We start from the raw sequence: 23,517 nt of genomic DNA, 5'->3' as shown, positions 1-23,517 counted from the left end.
GTATGGAATTGGCATATAGAGTTTCAGACAATTTGGCCGGAAACAAATCAGCGTCAAACTGAATCCAGGAAGTGCCCACACGCTTTTTTATCCCTTGTTTAACCGAGTATTGCAACAATTCGTTTTAATATTACAACACTACACAAATTTAGAAGTAAGCTGCTGTGCTGTTGCAGAGATTCTAAACTTTTGTGGAGTTGTAACAATGTTCACAACGACTGTTCCAATATTCGATTAAGCGGGTTAAGGGTATTTTTAACAGTAAGATGCCGCTAAAAATTAATAGAACGCCATAAACCATCACATTCATTTTATTTTTGGTTCTTATTCTCTCTATACATTACAGTGATTTATCTCTAATTTGCCTCCTATCGTTTTCTTTGTAATACTAACAAAACGTTTTTGCTAACTTAACTTTATAACATTATAAATTTTTACATTTCAACGTGTGCTGCAAGGGGATGAAAACTACCTGTTGGCGGTAGGGTATAGCTACTAACTTACATAAAATATTCTCTGCTTTAAACATTTTTACTTCGTTTAGCTTAGATATGTTTCCTAGATAGATGTGAAACAGAGATGAGCGTACTGGAATCTCAAACCAATCTTGTTTGAATGTTATGGGTTTGCCATAGATGCTCAATAGCCTCATTTTTCTCGTGTATTGCGTTGATGAAGTGAACAATTTCGTTATTACTCGATAAAAACCAAGAGTCATGAATGCACTACTTAGCGAAACATGTTCATCAATTTTGCAGTGCACTTCATTTCTTATTGTTGTCACGCTAGGATACTTTTCTTCTGATTTATGCGATGATTGTTCCGCAATATGTTTTTCGTGCATTCTGTTGGCGACTTGTTGAAGATTGTGGTTTCCTTGTCGAATAAGGTTTTTAATTTGAAAGAGACAATTTTCGAAAGGGTATGATGAGATGGTCGATAAGCAACCAATCTGTTAACATCGTTCACAATATGTTGCAAATTATGAATATTGCTAGTCACGTATTCAGAACCGTATTGATTCTTATACTCTTCTATATATTTTTCAAACATGAGCTGAGCAGTCTGTTGATGTTTTGAATAAATGTCGCAAGACAAATTGGTCACCGCAATAAATAAGAGCAAAAAATGATTATAAACATTTTGAGGCAATACATCTCTGAAAACTACAACCCCAACGTAGTTAAGTAAATTACGCCATTCCACTCCTTTCCAATGAGCCAAGCAGTCTAATCCTCGCATAGATCTATGAATCTCTGATGGTAGTTTAACGTTTTGAATATCTTTAGATAGCTTCTCGATTTGATTTGCACTTAATTTCCCAGCATAACCGAGGCTACCATCATCGCCAGCCTATAAACACGCCTTCATTACACCCAGCTCCAGCAGGTGAAGTGAGTCAGCGATGATAAAATCTTGGACCATGTCAAACGCCAGGAAATTTCCAGAATAGGAGAGTACTCCCGGTGATGTTTCCCATATTCCTTCTGGCGGAATTTTTCGTCAGTCCTAAGCTTACAACCGTATATTGGGGAACACAACAGTCCTAGATATCTGAGAGTATTCCTCCGCTGGTAGTGCATTTCAAACAGCCGTCCTTGCCGTTTGAAATTGATAACACCTTGAATCAACGATAAATTTATAAACATCAAGCTGTCGAGTTTTCACAACGGCTTATACGTACCTTTAAGAAATGCTCGAGCTGGTGAATCGCAAATAAAGCACCGGATTTTGATTTCTATAGATTTTTCCATTTACGAGAATTCCATGAGACATCAACGGGATCAACTCTTCAAACAAACGGTTTAAGGTAATCAGACACTGAGAGCGGTTTTGATTTCCCAATAAATATTCCTACAGCCATCGGCTTTATGTTAGGCATTTGATGTATAATTACACAAAATAGGCCATAATTGATGTTTAGAGCTTTTGTGGATGGGGAGTCCATCAACATTTACGTTGAGATGAATCGTTAATGTTTCCGGTCCAGATCCTTGAAGGGCATTTCGTAGGCAGTTTTCCAAAGCCTTGATGCCAATATTGCCCTCCTGGAATATCGATCACTGGAGTACTTGTAGGAGTATGTAGGCAAAGTTCTAGGATCCATTTGGAAAGGTCGTTATCATTATAGTTGATTTTTTAGGATCGATAGGAGTTCCTTTACAGCTTGATGGGTATATTATGTTTGATGGCCCATTGCTGTAAGATCTCGCTAGATTTTTTTCGACATATATTCATTCAAAATGACATCCGTTTCCGGAAGAATTATCATCAGCCGAGTAAGATATTGAAACTAGGCATAAAGAAACAGTGAACAATCATCAATTTCATCTGAAATTATGATAGGTCATTAGTCAAAATATCTTCTTTATTCAACTCATTTCATCAAGGCTCAAGGGTAAATCAAGCTTAACGGAGCCATATTTTTGGTCTAAAATGATTCATTTCTCAAACAATAGCCAGGACACGGGACCGAAAACTTTTGTATCAAGTGGCCACATGGCAGCATACCACAACCCAGTCAGTACCCTACTATTCGAATCCGAACTGTACTCAATCGTCGTCGTCGTCGTAAGGTAGTGGAGTCTCTATCCGCGACGACGGCTCGCTCTGGACCGTCAGTACCATTTCAACTACCCACTTGTTCGGATGGAACAACGACGGAATCTGCTCGAGCGGGAACCGGAGATATACACAGAGAAACACACTGATAGAGAGACAGAGGCAGAGAGAGCGCGCGTGTGTAGATATTGAAGACATTATATCCCATGGGGATTGTGCAGGCCAAGGAATAATACAAAATAGGAAAATATATGTTGGGCCGTTTGTTTGTCCTGTTCGTTGTACTCGTCTAGGTATGCAAGGGACAGGCAGTTGTAGTTTCAAGGATGATGGATTGCTGAAGGGACTAAGCTTCAGGATAGCACACCGTTCGTAGTCGGAGTACAGTGATTTCAAGGACTGTTTTCGGGGGAATCCATGTTGATGGTGTTGCCGTGGTTGATAAATGTGAACATCGGTGGACTGTTTTGGAACTGTGAAATCATTGAACGACTCGAAAAGTTCTGAATTGTGGATGGTGGTGGACGCAGATATAGGTAGTCCCAAGTTATGAACTACGATCTACGGATTTGAGCGCGGTGGAGTTTTGTATGGAAATTGACAGCTACGTGAACTCTCGACGTTTGCATACATCCAGAGCATATTTTCGTACAACGGGGGCCTCGGTGAGAGCGTGTGTGTTTACGAAAACCCCTCAAGTTCGTGTGTAACGTGGAAAGACCGAAGAAGACGTCGATGTTGTTGTTGTGCCGTGTCGGTAGAGCGTAGCGAGCGAGCGAAGACTATCATCATCATCGAGGGCAAAGGAGGACGACACGGCCGAAAACTGAATTGAAGAAGGCTGGTATGGTGGCGGAGGCAACACAAACAAAAAGTTGTAAAAATTTCTCTGAATTAACAATACACAAGGGGTGAAGGCGGGTCCGTTGTATGTGCGCGACCTGCAAGAGTGGTGTGGCGACGAAACAGGGAAGAATAATATTTGTCGGTGTGGCTTTTTTGTCGGTGCCTGTGTGGTGGATAAGGAGGCAAAATATTCCACTTTTTTGTGTCTTCTCTCGAGCGCGAGATCGTAGATTTTTTTTTTGGATCGTCGACTGAATGCCTGCTTGCGTGTTTTTCGGCAACGGACGGCGCAAAGACGGAGAATTCTTCGCGTAGACAGCTATCCACCCGCGCGCGCGTTTCCATTTCCGCACGTCGCATTCTCCGCGGTTTCGATTGGAACCAATAACACACTGCTATAGCTGAAGTCTTGGGCTAGCTCTGAACACAACACTCGCTCCGTTGCTAGAGGCAGGCGAGTGCGGGACGTTTGTAGTAGAATCTGTAGAATCTGTAGAATCTGAAACGATACGCACAGAAGAGGGTTTTCCGTGCTCTCCATTCCCATTCTACGACGGATTCATGCTGCCGTTGTTGTCCAATATCAAGGTACCTCTAACGAAGATACGGGAAAGAAGAATCGGTGGAAAAGGCGAGAAAATAGAGAAAGAAAAGCAATCGTCGGTGGTGTGCTAAAGAGAAGTTTCAACCCCAAGAAGAAGAAAACGGGCAAGAAGCGAAACGAAGCGCAAGATCGTGTGTTTTGATCAAAAAATGTCGGTGAAAAGCTGTGTGGAAATATGGCAGTAGAGTGAAAATTGAATAGTGTGGATACATTTCTCGCCTCCGAAGAAAACCGGGTATCGGGGCACAAGAAGAAAACGCAACGCAATGAATGCGCGACCGAGTGCGGCAATGTTTTTGAAGACGATGTCCAAGGTGGTGGTGATCGTTGCCCGTTAGGATCGGAGAGGAGGTTCAGAAGATCCTCCAAAGGCGAGAAACGCGCTTAAGGTTGCGTTGGGTTGATAATAACACCGTTTCGGAACAAGTGACCAAGACAGCACGGGAAAGGTGGCTTGGTATTGCAAACCGTACCAAACATGGCGGGGAATATTGTTAAATGGTGGAAGCACAAGATTCTGGGCGGATACAAACAGTTCACAGGTAGGTTTAGATCCCAATTAGGGTGGTAGGGTCTGTATGTAAGGCTTAAAACCTTTCTAATAATTTTGAAAACGAAACAATACGTCTCTTGAACATTCTCAACACTCATAAACGGATAACTTCTCTCCAATATCAGTTATGAATTTCGGCTATCAGTATGCATCTACTGATAAGAGAATCGACTTGGGAAGATGAACTCATTTATTACGAAGTTTAGTGTAGCAGAGTGTTGGAATAGTTATGAGATAATCTAAAAAGCTCTGCAGGAATAATTCAAGAAAAATCTAAAGAAATGCACAGAGGCTTCTCTTTTTTTTAAACCAAATTGAGAATCTTGGTTGCAATACTTTTGGCAGACTATCAGAAATTTTGGACGAGGAATTCTAGAAGGATTTGAAAGATGCCTTTGTGATGGTGTCGGGGTGGACAGATGCAAATTTTGAAGTTTTGGCTCTCCTATGCTTAAGCGATTAATTATAATAAAAAGCATTCTACCAAAGTTTGAAGTTATTTGAAAGAAATATGGTTGTACATACGCAATGTATGGTTTATATGGAAATCACTGCGTTATAATATTCTATGAAAAAACTCATCTAAAGCGACTTCTCAGCTACAACTTTGGTCAAGGGGGTGGTTGTAGGATTGTTATTATCATTCGTAGGCGCATAAAACATCAACTTTTTTCGTCATTTGAAACCAAAGTTTTCGAAATTTTAAGTGTTTCTGTTGAAAAACAGCTTGGTAAATATTTTTTCATAGCTGCCTATTTTAATGCACTGGACAGCCAGTCAATTTGCTTCAAACTTACTTGCGGAAATTGACTCGCAATAAGTCATGTTTTTGTCATTGGTGACTTAAATGCAAAACATAGCTCATGGAATAATTCGCAATGCAATTCGAACGGCATAGTTTTATTTGAGAGTACTCTTCAGGATATTTCCCAATTCAATACCTTGATAGCAATACTTGTTTTTCCTCTTCTAGGAACCCTTCTACGATTGATTTGCTCCTAATCTCTGGACTCTAGTCACCTTTTTAAACAACGGGTTACTCACGACGCTATTAATAATTATGAAGTAGGCTTGCATTTTCCATGCTTAACCAACTGCTCGACAGGCAACAATGGACCGATGCACGCGTTCACTATTTGACGTTTGAGCGGTGCCGTGTTATTTATGTGACCATGGCAACGAGTGAACTCGGCACCGCTCAAACGTCAAATTGGTGAACACGTGCATAGGTCCATGGACCAATGCACGAGTTCACTAATTTGACGTTTGAGCGGTGCCGAATTCACTCGTTGCCATGGTCTCATAAATAACACGGCACCGCTCAAACGTCAAATAGTGAACGCGTGCATCGGTCCATTGTTGCCTGTCGAGCAGTTGGTTAAGCATGGAAAATGCAAGCCTACTTCATAATTATTAATAGCGTCGTGAGTAACCCGTTGTCTAAAAAGGTGACTAGAGTCCAGAGATTAGGAGCAAATCAATCGTAGAAGGGTTCCTAGAAGAGGAAAAACAAGTATTGCTATCAACAGGTGAATTCGTGTACAGGTCCATTGGTCCATGGACTCGAGTTCACTAATCTGACGTTTGAGCGGTGCCAAATTCATTCTTTGCTATGGTCACGTAAATAACACGGCACCACTCAAACGCCAAATAGTGAACTAGTGCATCGGGCCATGGTGCTCCTGGCGGTAGGAATAGATCAAAGTTATCCAGGCTACTATGTTCTACTGCAAAAAGCAATGTTGCTCTGAAAGTAATTGAACGATCATCTCACCATGATCTACACTATCAATGATAACAAAATATTCAGAATTTCTATCAAAATATGGTCTTTGACAAAGTTGTAGCTGGTAACAATCCAATTGAGAAGAGATAAGGAACTTTTCCATAGAATATTATAACGAAGAGTTACCAGACTGAAGGCAAAGGGTTGGTCTTTCCAAGGACCGAAGACAAAGGGTTGATTCTTTTGTAATTTCTATTTAAACTTTAGGTGGTGTGTGCACAGTCTAATATCTTTCAAATCACTTCAAGCTTTGGGAGGATGATATTTACACTTATTTACATCATTGAGGCCAAAACTTTAAAATTTTCATCAGTCCTATGAAAGCCTGTTGTCTAAGAATATGACTATTTCATAAAAAATATATACTTTATGAAAAGTGCACTGTATGAAAGGATTATTTTTTATTTAATTGTCGTCTGAAGTTGGACTTTTTTTCTCAGCTTCAAATTGGTATACATGCAAGACGGTTGAAAAATCTAATTTTTTAGCACAGTTACAAACCCTGAGATGTTTTTTATGCTAGTGTGATTGCCAAGAAATCCTTCTATGTGTCAGAATGATTGACACTCATTAATAACATTGTATTCACTAAATTTCAGATTTTTTAACGCGTGTTGAAAAAAATTCAATATCGTAACTACTGAAGTGTTAAATAATTTGAATCTCACTAATAACAATTATCTCGGATAAGTTTTCAATTAATTTTCTTTTCTTTTATTCGGATTTCTTTTATTCGGATATACAACTTTGTTGAACATACTGAAGATTACCCCATTTTTGAGGGGTTTTTGAAGGGGTTGACCCATTTCGTCCGCATGCATAACGTCCTAATGTTGCGAAACGTTTTTTTTTTTTTTTTTTTTTTTTTTTTTTTCTTTATTAGTATTATTCCAAACATTACATTCATTTCTTATATCTAGGTGTTCTGTGTTATTTGACAACACTATCATCCTAATTTGGTAAAACAAATTTAAGATTTACCCAACTAACATTTTCAGTCGCATAAGCAAAGGTTATTAGCTTATTGATTGTATTAAATCCGTTTAAACGTTGCCAACGCTTATTAGGCTGCTCATCGTATAAACATGACTAAATAAAGTTTATCAAGCTCCGTTCATCTCTTTTAAACAATCTAATAGTTTTCGCTGAGTAGCAGCTCGTAACATTCTTTACACAATTATTTAGTCTACATATACTCAGTTAATTTGTAGCATCATCAATGAGATCATTTAAACTCTCTATAAGCATTTATTGTTGGATCCAATTCAGCTGTTAACAGTAAAAGCTGTAAAAAAGTAAGCACAACGCTTCCATTAGTGTAGTGTTTGCTATTATACAACTTTGAAAAAAAAGCTACCATAAAAATATATAAGCGGTAATTACACTATTACAGAACTGATATGCAGTTTGTTTACAGAGATCGGCAACATAAAGGCTGCTATGATCAACCTTTACACAACCTGACTAGCGATCTGTCAAAATAAAAATTACTTTGTGTTTTGTTTCCATGTTGAACTGTACGGATCACCAGAATGTTTCGAAAAGAGCTCAAAAAGTTCAAAAAAAGTGGTTCTTTCTATAGAAAAATGAAAAAGGAGAAGGAAAAATATCAAATATACTTCCGAAAGCTTTATGCTGATATACGTGTGGGAACTACCAATAGTTCTAATATGGACGAAACCAGCATTACTACTCCAGGTTTGTACTGGGCTCCCAAGCTTTAATTCCAATTTAATGAAAAAATCTAATATTCCAGGAGTAGCTGAGATGTTCTGTAAACCATCTGAAGTACCAATTCATCAAAGGAACGTTCAGGTCAAAACCACTGTCAATATGGAAGCGACGCGAAATCCAGACTTGGGACAAAACAACATCTCTGATGATAATTCTTCGGAAACGGATGTCATTTTGAATGAATATTGTCGAAAAAAATCTAGCGAGATCTTACAGCAATGGGCCATCAAACATAATATTACCCATCAAGCTGTAAAGGAACTCCTATCGATCCTAAAAAATCAATATAATGATAACGACCTTCCAATGGATCCTAGAACTTTGCTACATACTCCTACAAGTACTCCAGTGATCGATATTCCAGGAGGGCAATATTGGCATCAAGGCTTGGAAAACTGCCTACGAAATGCCTTCAAGGATCTGGACCGGAACATAACGATTCATCTCAACGTAAATGTTGATGGACTCCCCATCCACAAAAGCTCTAAACATCAATTATGGCCTATTTTGTGTAATATACATCAAATGCCTAACATAAAGCCGATGGCTGTAGGAATATTTATTGGGAAATCAAAACCGCTCTCAGTGTCTGATTACCTTAAACCGTTTGTTGAAGAGTTGATCCCGTTGATGTCTCATGGAATTCTCGTAAATGGAAAATCTATAGAAATCAAAATCCGGTGCTTTATTTGCGATTCACCAGCTCGAGCATTTCTTAAAGGTACGTATAAGCGTTGTGAAAACTCGACAGCTTGATGTTTATAAATTTATCGTTGATTCAAGGTGTTATCAATTTCAACGGCAAGGACGGCTGTTTGAAATGCACTACCAGCGGAGAATACTCTCAGATATCTAGGACTGTTGTGTTCCCCAATATACGGTGTAAGCTTAGGACTGACGAAAAATTCCGCCAGAAGGAATATGGGAAACATCACCGGGAGTACTCTCCTATTCTGGAAATTCCTGGCGTTGACATGGTCCAAGATTTTATCATCGCTGACTCACTTCACCTGCTGGAGCTGGGTGTAATGAAGCGGTGTTTAATAGGCTGGCGAGATGGTAGCCTCGGTTATGCTGGGAAATTAAGTGCAAATCAAATCGAGAAGCTATCTAAAGATATTCAAAACGTTAAACTACCATCAGAGATTCATAGATCTATGCGAGGATTAGACTGCTTGGCTCATTGGAAAGGAGTGGAATGGCGTAATTTACTTAACTACGTTGGGGTTGTAGTTTTCAGAGATGTATTGCCTCAAAATGTTTATAATCATTTTTTGCTCTTATTTATTGCGGTGACAATTTGTTCTTGCGACATTTATTCAAAACATCAACAGACTGCTCAGCTCATGTTTGAAAAATATATAGAAGAGTATAAGAATCAATACGGTTCTGAATACGTGACTAGCAATATTCATAATTTGCAACATATTGTGAACGATGTTAACAGATTTGGTTGCTTATCGACCATCTCATCATACCCTTTCGAAAATTGTCTCTTTCAAATTAAAAACCTTATTCGACAAGGAAACCACAATCTTCAACAAGTCGCCAACAGAATGCACGAAAAACATATTGCGGAACAATCATCGCATAAATCAGAAGAAAAGTATCCTAGCGTGACAACAATAAGAAATGAAGTGCACTGCAAAATTGATGAACATGTTTCGCTAAGTAGTGCATTTCATGACTCTTGGTTTTTATCGAGTAATAACGAAATTGTTCACTTCATCAACGCAATACACGAGAAAAATGAGGCTATGAGCATCTATGGCAAACCCATAACATTCAAACAAGATTGGTTTGAGATTCCAGTACGCTCATCTCTGTTTCACATCTATCTAGGAAACATATCTAAGCTAAACGAAGTAAAAATGTTTAAAGCAGAGAATATTTTATGTAAGTTAGTAGCTATACCCTACCGCCAACAGGTAGTTTTCATCCCCTTGCAGCACACGTTGAAATGTAAAAATTTATAATGTTATAAAGTTAAGTTAGCAAAAACGTTTTGTTAGTATTACAAAGAAAACGATAGGAGGCAAATTAGAGATAAATCACTGTAATGTTAGAGAGAATAAGAACCAAAAATAAAATGAATGTGATGGTTTATGGCGTTCTATTAATTTTTAGCGGCATCTTACTGTTTAAAATACCCTTAACCCGCTTAATCGAATATTGGAACAGTCGTTGTGAACATTGTTACACTCCCACAAAAGTTTAGAATCTCTGCAACAGCACAGCAGCTTACTTCTAAATTTGTGTAGTGTTGTAATATTAAAAACGAATGTTGCAATACTCGGTTAAACAAGGGATAAAAAAGCGTGTGGGCACTTCCTGGATTCAGTTTGACGCTGATTTGTTTCCGGCCAAATTGTCTGAAACTCTATATGCAATTCCATACAGAGCATACAAAGGAAAAGTATGGGCTCATTAGTAATAAAAAACTCTGCGTCTCTATTTCACAAAATAATTTTCAGACAGCTGTATAGTAGAGATGGTCGGGTCTCGGGTTTTCAAACCCGAAACCCGACCCGAACCCGAACCCGACGGGTTCGGGTCGGGTTCGGGTTTGAAAATTTGAAATTTTTCGGGTTCGGGTTCGGGTCGGGTTTCGAGGCTACAAAACTATCGGGTACGGGTCGGGTTCGGGCTTACAAAAAGTCGGGTTTGAGTCGGGTTTAGGTCGGGTTTGGTGAGAATTGTGAACAGAGTAACAACCTAAAAGCTTCCCTATGCATCAGAAACGATGAATTTACCATCTTTTCAAACTCGGGTTTTATTCGGGTTTTTCTTACAAAAAAAATTCGGGTTTCGGGTCGGGTTCGGGTTTACACAGCAAAAATTTTTCGGGTTCGGGTCGGGTCCGGGTTTGCTTTTCAATTATTGTCTCGGGTTCGGGTCGGGTCCGGGTTTGAAGAAATAAAATAAGTCGGGTACGGGTCGGGTTCGGGTTTGAAAAATGTGAAACCCGACCATCTCTAAGGGATCAGGATCCTATTCTTGGCACTTTTGATTCACTTCGACAGGGATTGTTGTGAAGCTACTGAGCTTATATTTGGTCCACAATATGTGTCGTGTCTTAGACAATTCGTTCAAGAACCACCCCCCATGTCAAAGTGAATCATGGAAGTGCCCAAGTAGTTTTATACCGTACGTATCATTCTAAAAATGAAGATTAGCGAAACAAGGGGTGCACGAAGAATATGGACGCATTAAGATATTTAACCTTCCGCGGATGTTAAGAAAAACAACTTAATAAGATACTGGGGTCATTATGACCCAGAAATGTATACCCCTATAAATCAGCGAAATATCAACCGAATAATGAAATTTATGCCGCATTCGAAAGATATACTCCTCAAGACTCTGATCAGTACCTGGAATACCGGTTCCGGAAACAGTGGCCACCGGGAATCGGCTACGAAGGGGACCATGTTGGCCGCGTGGAATTTCAGTACACTCAGTCCAGAAATCTGCAGTCATCACCAAATTGTATGAGATTCAGGCCATATAGGAATGTACTGTCTTCAGCAAACTTGTTTCGGGGACCAAGAACTTCCACATGGCATACAATTTAGTTCAGAACTCGACCGCGACGTGGCGCTAGCGTCGATATGAACTTCCGGTAGGGGCTAATTATGCGATAACTCGAGATCGCGAGCACATAGAAGGATGCTGTCTTCGGCAAACTTGCTCAGGAGGATAAGGACTTCCACATGAGATACAATTTAGTTCAGAACTCGACCGCTGCGTGGCGCTAGCATCGATATGAACTTCCGGTAGAGGCTAATTATGCGATAACACGAGATTGCGAGCACATAGAAGGATGCTGTCTTCGGCAAAGTTGTTCAGGAGGATAAGGACTTCCTCATGAGATACAATTTAGTTCAGAACTTGACCGCTGCGTGGCGCTAGCGTCGATATGAACTTCCGGTAGGGGCTAATTATGCGATAACTCGAGATTGCGAGCACATAAAGGATGCTGTCTTCGGCAAACTTGCTCAGGAGGATAAGGACTTCCACATGAGATACAATTTAGTTCAGAACTCGACCGCTGCGTGGCGCTAGCATCGATATGAACTTCCGGTAGAGGCTAATTATGCGATAACACGAGATTGCGAGCACATAGAAGGATGCTGTCTTCGGCAAACTTGCTCAGGAGGATAAGAACTTCCACATGAGATACAATTTAGTTCAGAACTCGACCACTGCGTGGCGCTAGCATCGATATGAACTTCCGGTAGAGGCTAATTATGCGATAACTCGAGATTGCGAGCACATAGAAGGATGCTGTCTTCGGCAAAATTGCTCAGGAGGATAAGGACTTCCACATGAGATACAATTTAGTTCAGAACTCGACCGCTGCGTGGCGCTAGCATCGATATGAACTTCCGGTAGAGGCTAATTATGCGATAACACGAGATTGCGAGCACATAGAAGGATGCTGTCTTCGGCAAAGTTGTTCAGGAGGATAAGGACTTCCTCATGAGATACAATTTAGTTCGGAACTTGACCGCTGCGTGGCGCTAGCGTCGATATGAACTTCCGGTAGGGGCTAATTATGCGATAACTCGAGATTGCGAGCACATAAAAGGATGCTGTCTTCGGCAAACTTGCTCAGGAGGATAAGGACTTCCACATGAGATACAATTTAGTTCAGAACTCGACCGCTGCGTGGCGCTAGCATCGATATGAACTTCCGGTAGAGGCTAATTATGCGATAACACGAGATTGCGAGCACATAGAAGGATGCTGTCTTCGGCAAAGTTGCTCAGGAGGATAAGAACTTCCACATGAGATACAATTTAGTTCAGAACTCGACCGCTGCGTGGCGCTAGCATCGATATGAACTTCCGGTAGAGGCTAATTATGCGATAACTCGAGATTGCGAGCACATAGAAGGATGCTGTCTTCGGCAAAGTTGTTCAGGAGGATAAGGACTTCCACATGAGATACAATTTAGTTCAGAACTTGACCGCTGCGTGGCGCTAGCGTCGATATGAACTTCCGGTAGGGGCTAATTATGCAATAACTCGAGATTGCGAGCACATAGAAGGATGCTGTCTTCGGCAAAGTTGCTCAGGAGGATAAGAACTTCCACATGAGATACAATTTAGTTCAGAACTCGACCACTGCGTGGCGCTAGCATCGATATGAACTTCCGGTAGAGGCTAATTATGCGATAACTCGAGATTGCGAGCACATAGAAGGATGCTGTCTTCGGCATAGTTGCTCAGGAGGATAAGGACTTCCACATGAGATACAATTTAGCTCAGAACTCGACCGCGACGTGGCGCTAGCGTCGATATGAACTTCCGGTAGAGGCTAATTATGCGATAAACTCGAGATTGCGAGCACATAGAAGGATGCTGTCTTCGGCAAAGTTGCTCAGGAGGATAAGCACTTCCACATGAGATACAATTTAGTTCAGAAACTCGACCACTGCGTGGCGCTAGCATCGATATGAACTTCCGGTAGAGGCTAATTATGCGATAACTCGAGATTGCGAGCACATAGAAGGATGCTGTCTTCGGCAAAGTTGCTCAGGAGGATAAGGACTTCCACATGAGATACAATTTAGTTCAGAACTCGACCGCTGCGTGGCGCTAGCATCGATATGAACTTCCGGTGGAGGCTAATTATGCGATAACACGAGATTGCGAGCACATAGAAGGATGCTGTCTTCGGCAAAGTTGCTCAGGAGGATAAGAACTTCCACATGAGATACAATTTAGTTCAGAACTCGACCGCTGCGTGGCGCTAGCATCGATATGAACTTCCGGTAGAGGCTAATTATGCGATAACTCGAGATTGCGAGCACATAGAAGGATGCTGTCTTCGGCAAAGTTGTTCAGGAGGATAAGGACTTCCACATGAGATACAATTTAGTTCAGAACTTGACCGCTGCGTGGCGCTAGCGTCGATATGAACTTCCGGTAGGGGCTAATTATGCGATAACTCGAGATTGCGAGCACATAGAAGGATGCTGTCTTCGGCAAACTTGCTCAGGAGGATAAGAACTTCCACATGAGATACAATTTAGTTCAGAACTCGACCACCGCGTGGCGCTAGCATCGATATGAACTTCCGGTAGAGGCTAATTATGCGATAACTCGAGATTGCGAGCACATAGAAGGATGCTGTCTTCGGCATAGTTGCTCAGGAGGATAAGGACTTTCACATGAGATACAATTTAGTTCAGAACTTGACCGCTGCGTGGCGCTAGCATCGATATGAACTTCCGGTGGAGGCTAATTATGCGATAACACGAGATTGCGAGCACATAGAAGGATGCTGTCTTCGGCAAAGTTGCTCAGGAGGATAAGAACTTCCACATGAGATACAATTTAGTTCAGAACTCGACCGCTGCGTGGCGCTAGCATCGATATGAACTTCCGGTAGAGGCTAATTATGCGATAACTCGAGATTGGCGAGCACATAGAAGGATGCTGTCTTCGGCAAAGTTGTTCAGGAGGATAAGGACTTCCACATGAGATACAATTTAGTTCAGAACTTGACCGCTGCGTGGCGCTAGCATCGATATGAACTTCCGGTAGGGGCTAATTATGCGATAACTCGAGATTGCGAGCACATAGAAGGATGCTGTCTTCGGCAAAGTTGCTCAGGAGGATAAGCACTTCCACATGAGATACAATTTAGTTCAGAACTCGACCACTGCGTGGCGCTAGCATCGATATGAACTTCCGGTAGAGGCTAATTATGCGATAACTCGAGATTGCGAGCACATAGAAGGATGCTGTCTTCGGCAAAGTTGTTCAGGAGGATAAGGACTTCCACATGAGATACAATTTAGTTCAGAACTTGACCGCTGCGTGGCGCTAGCATCGATATGAACTTCCGGTAGGGGCTAATTATGCGATAACTCGAGATTGCGAGCACATAAAAGGATGCTGTCTTCGGCATAGTTGCTCAGGAGGATAAGGACTTCCACATGAGATACAATTTAGCTCAGAACTCGACCGCGACGTGGCGCTAGCGTCGATATGAACTTCCGGTAGGGGCTAATTATGCGATAACTCGAGATTGCGAGCACATAGAAGGATGCTGTCTTCGGCAAAGTTGCTCAGGAGGATAAGCACTTCCACATGAGATACAATTTAGTTCAGAACTCGACCACTGCGTGGCGCTAGCATCGATATGAACTTCCGGTAGAGGCTAATTATGCGATAACTCGAGATTGCGAGCACATAGAAGGATGCTGTCTTCGGCAAAATTGCTCAGGAGGATAAGGACTTCCACATGAGATACAATTTAGTTCAGAACTCGACCGCTGCGTGGCGCTAGCATCGATATGAACTTCCGGTAGAGGCTAATTATGGCGATAACACGAGATTGCGAGCACATAGAAGGATGCTGTCTTCGGCAAAGTTGTTCAGGAGGATAAGGACTTCCACATGAGATACAATTTAGCTCAGAACTCGACCGCTGCGTGGCGCTAGCATCGATATGAACTTCCGGTAGAGGCTAATTATGCGATAACTCGAGATTGCGAGCACATAGAAGGATGCTGTCTTCGGCAAAGTTGTTCAGGAGGATAAGGACTTCCACATGAGATACAATTTAGTTCAGAACTTGACCGCTGCGTGGCGCTAGCGTCGATATGAACTTCCGGTAGGGGCTAATTATGCAATAACTCGAGATTGCGAGCACATAGAAGGATGCTGTCTTCGGCAAAGTTGCTCAGGAGGATAAGAACTTCCACATGAGATACAATTTAGTTCAGAACTCGACCACTGCGTGGCGCTAGCATCGATATGAACTTCCGGTAGAGGCTAATTATGCGATAACTCGAGATTGCGAGCACATAGAAGGATGCTGTCTTTGGCAAAGTTGCTCAGGAGGATAAGCACTTCCACATGAGATACAATTTAGTTCAGAACTCGACCACTGCGTGGCGCTAGCATCGATATGAACTTCCGGTAGAGGCTAATTATGCGATAACTCGAGATTGCGAGCACATAGAAGGATGCTGTCTTCGGCAAAGTTGCTCAGGAGGATAAGCACTTCCACATGAGATACAATTTAGTTCAGAACTCGACCACTGCGTGGCGCTAGCCATCGATATGAACTTCCGGTAGGGGCTAATTATGCAATAACTCGAGATTGCGAGCACATAGAAGGATGCTGTCTTCGGCAAAATTGCTCAGGAGGATAAGGACTTCCACATGAGATACAATTTAGCTCAGAACTCGACCGCGACGTGGGCGCTAGCGTCGATATGAACTTCCGGTAGGGGCTAATTATGCGATAACTCGAGATTGCGAGCACATAGAAGGATGCTGTCTTCGGCAAAGTTGCTCAGGAGGATAAGCACTTCCACATGAGATACAATTTAGTTCAGAACTCGACCACTGCGTGGCGCTAGCATCGATATGAACTTCCGGTAGAGGCTAATTATGCGATAACTCGAGATTGCGAGCACATAGAAGGATGCTGTCTTCGGCAAAGTTGCTCAGGAGGATAAGGACTTCCACATGAGATACAATTTAGTTCAGAACTCGACCGCTGCGTGGCGCTAGCATCGATATGAACTTCCGGTGGAGGCTAATTATGCGATAACACGAGATTGCGAGCACATAGAAGGATGCTGTCTTCGGCAAAGTTGCTCAGGAGATAAGAACTTCCACATGAGATACAATTTAGCTCAGAACTCGACCGCGACGTGGCGCTAGCGTCGATATGAACTTCCGGTAGGGGCTAATTATGCGATAACTCGAGATTGCGAGCACATAGAAGGATGCTGTCTTCGGCAAAGTTGCTCAGGAGGATAAGCACTTCCACATGAGATACAATTTAGTTCAGAACTCGACCACTGCGTGGCGCTAGCATCGATATGAACTTCCGGTAGAGGCTAATTATGCGATAACTCGAGATTGCGAAGCACATAGAAGGATGCTGTCTTCGGCAAAGTTGTTCAGGAGGATAAGGACTTCCACATGAGATACAATTTAGCTCAGAACTCGACCGCGACGTGGCGCTAGCGTCGATATGAACTTCCGGTAGGGGCTAATTATGCGATAACTCGAGATTGCGAGCACATAGAAGGAATGCTGTCTTCGGCAAAATTGCTCAGGAGGATAAGGACTTCCACATGAGATACAATTTAGTTCAGAACTCGACCGCTGCGTGGCGCTAGCATCGATATGAACTTCCGGTAGAGGCTAATTATGCGATAACTCGAGATTGCGAGCACATAGAAGGATGCTGTCTTCGGCAAAGTTGTTCAGGAGGATAAGGACTTCCACATGAGATACAATTTAGCTCAGAACTCGACCGCGACGTGGCGCTAGCGTCGATATGAACTTCCGGTAGGGGCTAATTATGCGATAACTCGAGATTGCGAGCACATAGAAGGATGCTGTCTTCGGCAAAATTGCTCAGGAGGATAAGGACTTCCACATGAGATACAATTTAGTTCAGAACTCGACCGCTGCGTGGCGCTACGCATCGATATGAACTTCCGGTGGAGGCTAATTATGCGATAACACGAGATTGCGAGCACATAGAAGGATGCTGTCTTCGGCAAAGTTGCTCAGGAGGAATAAGAACTTCCACATGAGATACAATTTTAGCTCAGAACTCGACCGCGACGTGGCGCTAGCGTCGATATGAACTTCCGGTAGGGGCTAATTATGCGATAACTCGAGATTGCGAGCACATAGAAGGATGCTGTCTTCGGCAAAGTTGCTCAGGAGGATAAGCACTTCCACATGAGATACAATTTAGTTCAGAACTCGACCACTGCGTGGCGCTAGCATCGATATGAACTTCCGGTAGAGGCTAATTATGCGATAACTCGAGATTGCGGAGCACATAGAAGGATGCTGTCTTCGGCAAGTTGTTCAGGAGGATAAGGACTTCCACATGAGATACAATTAGCTCAGAACTCGACCGCGACGTGGCGCTAGCGTCGATATGAACTTCCGGTAGGGGCTAATTATGCCGATAACTCGAGATTGCGAGCACATAGAAGGATGCTGTCTTCGGCAAAATTGCTTCCAGGAGGATAAGGACTTCCACATGAGATACATTTAGTTCAGAACTCGACCGCTGCGTGGCGCTAGCATCGTATATGAACTTCCGGTAGAGGCTAAATTATGCGATAAACACGAGATTGCGAGCACATAGAAGGATGCTGTCTTCGGCAAACTTGTTCAGGAGGATAAGGACTTCCACATGAGATACAATTTAGTTCAGAACTCGACGCTGCGTGGCGCTAGCATCGATATGAACTTCCGGTAGAGGCTAATTATGCGATAACTCGAGATGCGAGCACATAGAAGGATGCTGTCTTCGGCAAAGTTGTTCAGGAGGATAAGGACTTCCACATGAGATACAATTTAGTTCAGAACTTGACGCTGCGTGGCGCTAGCGTCGATATGAACTTCCGGTAGGGGCTAATTATGCAATAACTCGAGATTGCGAGCACATAGAAGGATGCTGTCTTCGGCAAAGTTGCTCAGGAGGATAAGAACTTCCACATGAGATTACAATTTAGTCAGAACTCGACCACTGCGTGGCGCTAGCATCGATATGAACTTCCGGTAGAGGCTAATTATGCGATAACTCGAGATTGCGAGCACATAGAAGGATGCTGTCTTTGGCAAAGTTGCTCAGGAGGATAAGCACTTCCACATGAGATACAATTTAGTTCAGAACGTCGACGCACTGCGTGGCGCTAGCGATCGATATGAACTTCCGGTAGGGCTAATTATGCGATAACTCGAGATTGCGAGCACATAGAAGGATGCTGTCTTCGGCAAAGTTGCTCAGGAGGATAAGCACTTCCACATGAGATACAATTTAGTTCAGAACTCGACCACTGCGTGGCGCTAGCATCGATATGAACTTCCGGTAGGAGGCTAATTATGCGATAACTCGAGATTGCGAGCACATAGAAGGATGCTGTCTTCGGCAAAGTTGTCAGGAGGATAAGGACTCCACATGAGATACAATTTAGCTCAGAACTCGACCGCGACGTGGCGCGTAGCGTCGATATGAACTTCCAGGTAGGGGCTAATTATGCGATAACTCGAGATTGCGAGCACATAGAAGGATGCTGTCTTCGGCAAAGTTGCTCAGGAGGATAAGGCACTTCCACATGAGATACAATTTAGTTCAGAACTCGACCAGCTGCGTGGCGCTAGCATCGATATGAACTTCCGGTAGAGGCTAATTATGCGATAACTCGAGATTGCGAGCACATAGAAGGATGCTGTCTTCGCAAAGTTGCTCAGGAGGATAAGGACTTCCACATGAGATACAATTTAGTTCAGAACCGACCGCTGCGTGGCGCTAGCATCGATATGAACTTCCGGTGGAGGCTAATTATGCGATAACACGAGATTGCGAGCACATCAGAGGATGCTGTCTTCGGCAAAGTTGCTCAGGAGGATAAGGAACTTCCACATGAGATACAATTTAGCTCAGAACTCGACCGCGACGGTGGGCGCTAGCGTCGATATGAACTTCCGGTAGGGCTAATTATGCGATAACTCGAAGATTGCGAGCCACATAGAAGGATGCTGTCTTCGGCAAAGTTGCTCAGGAGGATAAGCACTTCCACATGAGATACAATTTAGTTCAGAACTCGACCACTGCGTGGCGCTAGCATCGATATGAACTTCCGGTAGAGGCTAATTATGCGATAACTCGAGATTGCGGAGCACATAGAAGATGCTGTCTTCGGCAAAGTTGTTCAGGAGGATAAGGACTTCCACATGAGATACAATTTAGTTCAGAACTGACCGCTGCTGGCGCTAGCATCGATATGAACTTCCGGTAGGCTAATTATGCGATAAATCGAGATTGCGAGCACATAAGGATGCTGTCTTCGGCAAGTTCTCAGGAGGATAAGGACTTCCACATGAGATACAATTTAGCTCAGAACTCGACCGCGACGTGGCGCTAGCGTCGATATGAACTTCCGGTAGGGCTAATATGCGATAACTCGAGATTGCGAGCACATAGAAGGATGCTGTCTTCGGCAAAGTTGCTCAGGAGGATAAGCACTTCCACATGAGATACAATTTAGTTCAGAACTCGACCACCTGCGTGGCGCTAGCATCGATATGAACTTCCGGTAGAGGCTAATTATGCGATAACTCGAGATTGCGAGCACATAGAAGGATGCTGTCTTCGGCAAAGTTGCTCAGGAGAGAGTAAGGACTTCCACATGAGATACAATTTAGTTCAGAACTCGACCGCTGCGTGGCGCTAGCATCGATATGAACTTCCGGTAGGGGCTAATTATGCATAACTCGAGATTGCGAGCACAAAAAAGGATGCTGTCTTCGGCATAAGTTGCTCAGAGAGATAGGACTTCCACATAGAGATACCAATTTAGTTCAGAACTCGACCGCTGCGTGGCGCTAGCTCGATATGAACTTCCGGTAGAGAGCTAGATGTTGTTTTGTCCCAAGTCTGGATTTCGCGTCGCTTCCATATTGACAGTGGTTTTGACCTGAACGTTCCTTTGATGAATTGGTACTTCAGATGGTTTACAGAACATCTCAGCTACTCCTGGAATATTAGATTTTTTCATTAAATTGGAATTAAAGCTTGGGAGCCCAGTACAAACCTGGAGTAGTAATGCTGGTTTCGTCCATATTAGAACTATTGGTAGTTCCCACACGTATATCAGCATAAAGCTTTCGGAAGTATATTTGATATTTTTCCTTCTCCTTTTTCATTTTTCTATAGAAAGAACCACTTTTTTTGAACTTTTTGAGCTCTTTTCGAAACATTCTGGTGATCCGTACAGTTCAACATGGAAACAAAACACAAAGTAATTTTTATTTTGACAGATCGCTAGTCAGGTTGTGTAAAGGTTGATCATAGCAGCCTTTATGTTGCCGATCTCTGTAAACAAACTGCATATCAGTTCTGTAATAGTGTAATTACCGCTTATATATTTTTATGGTAGCTTTTTTTTCAAAGTTGTATAATAGCAAACACTACACTAATGGAAGCGTTGTGCTTACTTTTTTTACAGCTTTTACTGTTAACAGCTGAATTGGATCCAACAATAAATGCTTATAGAGAGTTTAAATGATCTCATTGATGATGCTACAAATTAACTGAGTATATGTAGACTAAATAATTGTGTAAAGAATGTTACGAGCTGCTACTCAGCGAAAACTATTAGATTGTTTAAAAGAGATGAACGGAGCTTGATAAACTTTATTTAGTCATGTTTATACGATGAGCAGCCTAATAAGCGTTGGCAACGTTTAAACGGATTTAATACAATCAATAAGCTAATAACCTTTGCTTATGCGACTGAAAATGTTAGTTGGGTAAATCTTAAATTTGTTTTACCAAATTAGGATGATAGTGTTGTCAAATAACACAGAACACCTAGATATAAGAAATGAATGTAATGTTTGGAATAATACTAATAAAGAAAAAAAAAAAAAAAAAAAAAAAAAAAAAAAACGTTTCGCAACATTAGGACGTTATGCATGCGGACGAAATGGGTCAACCCCTTCAAAAACCCCTCAAAAATGGGGTAATCTTCAGTATGTTCAACAAAGTTGTATATCCGAATAAAAGAAATCCGAATAAAAGAAAAGAAAATTAATTGAAAACTTATCCGAGATAATTGTTATTAGTGAGATTCAAATTATTTAACACTTCAGTAGTTACGATATTGAATTTTTTTCAACACGCGTTAAAAAATCTGAAATTTAGTGAATACAATGTTATTAATGAGTGTCAATCATTCTGACACATAGAAGGATTTCTTGGCAATCACACTAGCATAAAAAACATCTCAGGGTTTGTAACTGTGCTAAAAAATTAGATTTTTCAACCGTCTTGCATGTATACCAATTTGAAGCTGAGAAAAAAAGTCCAACTTCAGACGACAATTAAATAAAAAATAATCCTTTCATACAGTGCACTTTTCATAAAGTATATATTTTTTATGAAATAGTCATATTCTTAGACAACAGGCTTTCATAGGACTGATGAAAATTTTAAAGTTTTGGCCTCAATGATGTAAATAAGTGTAAATATCATCCTCCCAAAGCTTGAAGTGATTTGAAAGATATTAGACTGTGCACACACCACCTAAAGTTTAAATAGAAATTACAAAAGAATCAACCCTTTGTCTTCGGTCCTTGGAAAGACCAACCCTTTGCCTTCAGTCTGGTAACTCTTCGTTATAATATTCTATGGAAAAGTTCCTTATCTCTTCTCAATTGGATTGTTACCAGCTACAACTTTGTCAAAGACCATATTTTGATAGAAATTCTGAATATTTTGTTATCATTGATAGTGTAGATCATGGTGAGATGATCGTTCAATTACTTTCAGAGCAACATTGCTTTTTGCAGTAGAACATAGTAGCCTGGATAACTTTGATCTATTCCTACCGCCAGGAGCACCATGGCCCGATGCACTAGTTCACTATTTGGCGTTTGAGTGGTGCCGTGTTATTTACGTGACCATAGCAAAGAATGAATTTGGCACCGCTCAAACGTCAGATTAGTGAACTCGAGTCCATGGACCAATGGACCTGTACACGAATTCACCTGTTGATAGCAATACTTGTTTTTCCTCTTCTAGGAACCCTTCTACGATTGATTTGCTCCTAATCTCTGGACTCTAGTCACCTTTTTAGACAACGGGTTACTCACGACGCTATTAATAATTATGAAGTAGGCTTGCATTTTCCATGCTTAACCAACTGCTCGACAGGCAACAATGGACCGATGCACGCGTTCACTATTTGACGTTTGAGCGGTGCCGTGTTATTTATGAGACCATGGCAACGAGTGAATTCGGCACCGCTCAAACGTCAAATTAGTGAACTCGTGCATTGGTCCATGGACCTATGCACGTGTTCACCAATTTGACGTTTGAGCGGTGCCGAGTTCACTCGTTGCCATGGTCACATAAATAACACGGCACCGCTCAAACGTCAAATAGTGAACGCGTGCATCGGTCCATTGTTGCCTGTCGAGCAGTTGGTTAAGCATGGAAAATGCAAGCCTACTTCATAATTATTAATAGCGTCGTGAGTAACCCGTTGTTTAAAAAGGTGACTAGAGTCCAGAGATTAGGAGCAAATCAATCGTAGAAGGGTTCCTAGAAGAGGAAAAACAAGTATTGCTATCAAGGTATTGAATTGGGAAATATCCTGAAGAGTACTCTCAAATAAAACTATGCCGTTCGAATTGCATTGCGAATTATTCCATGAGCTATGTTTTGCATTTAAGTCACCAATGACAAAAACATGACTTATTGCGAGTCAATTTCCGCAAGTAAGTTTGAAGCAAATTGACTGGCTGTCCAGTGCATTAAAATAGGCAGCTATGAAAAAATATTTACCAAGCTGTTTTTCAACAGAAACACTTAAAATTTCGAAAACTTTGGTTTCAAATGACGAAAAAAGTTGATGTTTTATGC

At 41.8% G+C, this 23,517-nt stretch overlaps 1 protein-coding gene across 1 annotated transcript in view; it reads right to left on the bottom strand.

Moving 5' to 3' along the window:
• The window catches only part of LOC5579210 (protein naked cuticle homolog), a 279,114-nt gene that overhangs the window by 252,989 nt on the left and 2,608 nt on the right, over positions 1–23,517 (bottom strand). The gene's annotated exons all lie outside the window — the stretch shown is intronic.

Source organism: Aedes aegypti, chromosome 2 (genome assembly GCF_002204515.2).
Source record: "Aedes aegypti strain LVP_AGWG chromosome 2, AaegL5.0 Primary Assembly, whole genome shotgun sequence".
In the NCBI taxonomy this organism is placed as follows: Eukaryota; Metazoa; Arthropoda; class Insecta; order Diptera; family Culicidae; genus Aedes; species Aedes aegypti.
Note: the sequence above shows the minus strand (reverse complement) of the source record. Positions and strands in the feature narration are given on the sequence as shown.